Source organism: Vicia villosa, unplaced genomic scaffold, assembly GCF_029867415.1.
Source record: "Vicia villosa cultivar HV-30 ecotype Madison, WI unplaced genomic scaffold, Vvil1.0 ctg.000041F_1_1_1, whole genome shotgun sequence".
NCBI lineage: Eukaryota > Viridiplantae > Streptophyta > Magnoliopsida > Fabales > Fabaceae > Vicia > Vicia villosa.
Genome location: NW_026704972.1, coordinates 659,671 through 665,742, shown reverse-complemented (window position 1 = coordinate 665,742; position 6,072 = coordinate 659,671).

Genomic DNA, 6,072 nt, shown 5'->3' with positions numbered 1-6,072 from the left:
AGGGCTATTTCTAGATGACTCTGAGGCAAAAGACGTTGTAGATGCCATGATGGCGGAGGCTCGGGATTATCGAGGCCGAGTCCGAGTCCATCATACGCAGTTGATTCTAGTACTTGTACGAATTTATTTTGGATTTTATTTTATTTAGACTTCGTTATGTATTCTTGATTTATAACTTTATATATGCCATTTTCTACATAGCCGTTGTATCGTCTAATTCATCGTAGTATACCTTCTGACTAATTTATTTGAAAATCAGTAAAAAAAACTTAAAATTTACTTTCTAGACTGGGTATGAAGAAGTTTCTCCGGATTCTGTCTGGTGAGAATAAGGAGATGCATCTCCAGAGAAATCTATGGCAAAAAGGGGGCGTTTTAAAGAGTGATTCATGGTGTATTCATTGAGTTAATTCAGAGATGCATCTCTGTACTCATTTTTAACGTTTAGTAATTTAATGTGCGTCCCATTTTTAAATTTTTATAGGATACTTTTCAGGTACATAAAGTGTACTAAGAAATTCCCTTTAAAAATGGAGGGAAAGTCTACACCATACTATACAGGAAATGGACTTCATTGGGCTTGGGAGAGAAAATGGTCAATATCAAAAGTAAACAAGATGATTAAGGGAATGGTTCATGGCACCCATGCCATTACTCACCCACCTTGGAGGAAATTAACAAAACATTGTTTTGCACTATTTGGAGTTTGAAATCCAATCACTCCATAAGACTACAAGCCCAATTTCAGAACTACGTCAAATCAAGTTAAAAATATGTCTAGATTATAAAATTCAAATTCACCCCGTGGTATAATCTATATGCATACAATGCAGTTTTATGGGTTTGTCCAAACATTATATACTTACCTATTATTTGGCATATTTTTAGGTTTTTTCCTTTTTATAGTTGGGAGTATGTTTTCAGGTCTTTTTAGAATTTATACGACATAGAAATTGGATGACCAGCTAATTTATGATACAAGTTATGATTATGTACACCACAAACCACATTAAATGTCCATGTATTATTCGTCTTGTGTACCCACACAACTTAAAAGGACATCCACACAGTTCCTTATTTCGGTGTCACCGCATTTCAACTTTGTGATAGGTTCTCTATATTGGCAATTTCTTTCGCATCTCATCGTAACAAATATTTATTTTCTATTAGAATCATAATTCGACCTTTCGATAACAATGTCGAACTCTAATTTTACAACCTCCGCGAAGACTCATTGAAGCATATATTCACGTAATGTAAATTTATGTTTATTGGTAAATTCTTTTTCAACATCAACATGTACAACAACTTGTTGGAGCAATTCTAGATCACCATCCATAGATGCATTCATTTTGATCACAATATTAGGGTGTACCATAACTACAACCAATAAAAAACAACTCAACCAACATTCGACGAATTCATATTTCAATTTATGGACAAATCCTTCAAGAATTTGAATTTCAATCTCCAAAATATGTGTTCATATTACAGAAAAAAAAGGTCAGATTATCTACATGATGATTAATCATATACATGTACATTGCTTGTAAACCTATCAATTTTGCATCGTTTGATATCGAAGTACAGTAAAATTGTGTTTGTATGTGAAAATATTGAATAAATATGCAAATTTTTTTAGAAGAGTTAAGGATATCACAGTTAATGAAGGGTGCACATGCAAGGTTATGTAGAATTCCTTTTCTTATTTGAATTGTTATAAATTTTAATTTTCGAAGAGTGTTCGGATTTTGTAATTCAGACATTTTTTTAACTTATATAAAATGCGTTTTTGATGAAGAAATTTATTGTATTTTGGTGTGTCCGAATTTCAATCTGTATCCAATAATACAAAAAGTAAATTCGAATTTCATAAAATTTGAGAGAATTAAATGAGATGCAATGAAGATTTTCCAGATTAATTTATAGAGTTATTTCTACACTCTCCATTATTAACCTATTAGAAAATCACTATCTACGTCATTATATCTTTTGGAGATTTGGATGTATGACGATATTATCTTTGTATAGGGAAATGTTAGTTAAATAATGTCTTTAGTGTTGCGGATTCTTAAAAATATAGATATGGAATATATATTCCCATCCTATGTTTGCTATGAGGTCATTAGATTTCATTATTGAGTATAAGATTTCTGAGGAAAAAAATTATTTAATATTATATTCAGTACATTAAAAAACTTATTACATAATTTCAAAATTATATATTATTTTCTTTATGCAATCGGTTTCCTATGGGAATGGAGTCCAGAGTTTGTGCCGAGAGGTCTTAGCACGGGTCAAGTATTATTCCTATTAAGAATCAAACTCGGCATTTTTCGAACTTTTGTCTTTAGTAAAAATTCGTTTACCACCCGAGTCCAATTGTTTGGTTTAATTTCAAAATTATATCGAAATATTGTGCAAGTATCACCATCTTTCAATCATATTCAAGACAGGATTAACAGCTAATATAAATGTTTAGCAGAAGAAATGTCGTTAGTGTACTCATAATATTAATAACGACCCATAATCTGTTGTTTTCATTCTTATAATTATAATCCTAATGACTCATTAAAACGACAGCTTGTGATTGTCGTTTGGTACAAGTTGTTTTGTTACGTACACACTAATACTATGTCTATGACATATACATCAATTTTATATGTATCTCTATAATACGTTCTTATATAAAGATATCAAAATTTATAAATTTTTATCATGATTGAATGATTATTAATTGAGTTTAATTAACGTGACAATAATATTTTTTTAATTAGATTAATTTACAACTGAAATTGTAATATAATAATATATTGGATCATGTGTAACTATAGGTATGTTTCATATTTTCTTTTGAGTTATATGAGTAGACTAATCTTTGATTTGGCTAATTTACTTTATTAGTTATATATATAACGTCACTAATGTTGGCTCAATTATAGTTTTTAGCTTTTTGAATTAGGTTTTGGATCCTGATTTGTGGCACAATTAATGCACCAAATCATGTGATTGTGACGTACTAATTGTAATTATATTTTTAATTGTAGATGATGATTCGACCGTTTGCCAAAAAATAATATTAACAGAACATTTTCTTTAGAAAATTATTCATAAGAATGAAAAACTAAATCGAATGTTTTTTTAGTGACAAAAAATAGAATTTTATAATGCTTAACGGTAAAGAACCAATTCCATATTTCATGGCAATTCACGTTTTATATAGTGACTTATGAAAACGAAATATCACAAGGTAGTATGTTTTCAAATCTTTAAAAAATATACTATTATGTGTAGTTGAATAGTGGCAAAACGGGCCGGGTCGGACCCATCACACATATCTGTTTAACTCGTAAGTTTTTACGGACTGAATTAAAAAATTTAGTATGCGTTATCTATTTTGTATGTTCTCCTTATATATTTTTGACAAATTTAATGGACGCAGATGAATGAACATGTCTGTATTATTCGTTATTTTTGACATACTGATTTAAAATTTTTGATTTGCACTCTCTACTTTGTCTGTATTATTCGTAATTTTCGCCTCTTATTTTCTTGACAAATTTTAACCATAAAAACTAATAGAGGACCTATGTACTCCCGATTTAATCTATCCGATATTTTATGAGATTCTATTTAACTATCGTTTAATCCTAGAAAGTTTGAGACCATGTGCAGTAGCCCGCTTTGCACGTCCTAAAAAACAACCATGAATTTGACAAACACCAGGGAGCGGACATAATTTTTTTTTAATCATTTTTAAATTTTATGGATTTAGGGTTTGTTGGACCTATTCTACTCCGTTTTTTTGCAGGGGTTTGCAAGAAAAGTACGCCGATTCACCATCTATTGTTGTACTACAATTTTAGGTTTAGTTGAACTCTCAAATCAATTAAACACTAAGAAGTTCTTCTAAGCACGGCACATAAATAGAGACATTTACATATAAATCTCAATTTTTATGTCATAATCTCCAATTTGGACTCCTAATAACAACCAGAGCCATAAATGATAACCTTTCATTTTACAACTCGTGTATGATATTAAATAAAAAGAAAAAGAGTGATAGAGGCAATACATGATGCAAAATAAATTATTGTTTTGGAATTATATTTGAAGGGGATAGAACTCATAAAGAGAACCTTTTGTCATTATCATTGTCATCTTTGTCATTCTTATTAAAATTTAAATTAGTTTAGTAACAAGTCATGTTTTTGGGGCCCAAAAAGCATTCTAATCCCATTTATTTAACAATGATAATGAGTGTGAATGGAAAACTCATTGGGTTTGAACTTAACCAAAATAGCCAAGTGGTAGAAGGATAAGCTCATAAGCTAATAATTTTGATTAAATTAAAGAAAGATTCCATTATGAAGTTTGGTCACATCCATATAAATATCATAACAATATATTTAATTTAAAGAAGATATAAATAAGTTGGGTATGTAGACAAAATGGGCACTAACATTTAGCATATACATTGAGAAAAAGATGAATAACACCAAATAAAAATGACAAAATTAGTAAAATGTACCTACTATAATATTTCTTAAAACAAGGACTTAACACCAGCTACAATGACTTTGGAAGTGACTGATTTAAGGACATATGGTTCTATTATCTCATAAAACTTAAGGTCCATACTAACTTCATTATCTCTTTAATATGATACCACTACCATCCCTAAATAATTAAAAGAGAGGGTAACCAATATTTTCATTATCTAAATAGAAAAGTAATTAATTAAGAATTTTTTACTATGTGGTAAAACAAGCCTAAAATGAGGTAGTGTCTGTTTTTGTCTTCATATTTTGTCTGAGCAGAACAAAAGTTTAGACTTATTTTTTAATATGTCCATTCAATCTAATTTTTTTTACGAAATTTTGCAAATGCGAATATTATCAAAAATCGTTGTAACTTAGTTTTTAAGAATGCAAGACTTGCATGTCCGGTCGCACTAATTTTCTCGAAAAGAGACAAAGGTTTAGGCCCGACTTCTCTATACCATGAACCAATTAACATTTAAGTGTGGCTACAATAGCCTAATTTGATGGTGCCTTTTTAAACTATACTCCCTCCGATTATAATTATAAGCCAAAATAACTACTTTCACACAGATTAAAAAAAATTAGTTAAGTGTAATTAATTTTCTTGATTTCATGGACATGCACAATCAAAATAAATTTACTATAATATCTTTATTTATATTTGATGAATAAACTATCAATATTAAATATTTTTGAATTAAATTAAGAGTATAATAGTAATACAAGTATTTATTAGTCTAAAAATTAATAACTTTTGTTTATAATAGTGACCGAGATCTAAAGTCTTTTTTTTTTTTTATAATAGTGTTCGGAGGAAGTATTGGAGAAATATTGTTGAGGCTCCCTTTCAAAGCTACCATGCTTAACCCGAAAAAGAAGAAGACGACTTTAGGTTTTTTACATCTAACCATATGGTATCTTTCAATTATTAAGTATAAGAGATGGACAAAAGACTCATATCATTAATTAAATACTAAAGGGGTCAAAAAAGTTGCAATTGATAGGAATTAATTATGTCTTTATGGCCGTTTAAATAGTAGATGTTGGTTAGAGGGAGCTAGCTATTTAATTAGGTGGGAAAATGTTCAAAGAAAAAGTTTTTTCTTATAGGACGAAAAGGGTCAAACATGGTTTAGTTTTTCCACACAAGATTACTCAAAATTGCAAAATCTTTGGATAGTTGGTATTAATCAAATTTAACTTTTTCACTTGATTAGTATAACATATTTCTTGTTTGTTCATTCATGTGAAAACAATCGTAGGGTCATGATCTAGTCTTTTAGTAGGTTTTTTTCATCATAATATTCTCTTCACAAAAGATTGTCATGTGGTAGGAGATTAATTTTTTTTTGTTATACCCAACTTCAATTTACATGGATTGAAGTTCATCAAAATTTAGTCTTAGTGGTCTTCTTTATTAATCTTGAAGAGAGTGCAAATTGTGTTTTATTAAGTCATCACCTTTTCACTAGACATTTGTTTAGGAGGATAGGATTTTTTTTTCCTATGGTAGGATACAATTTAATAA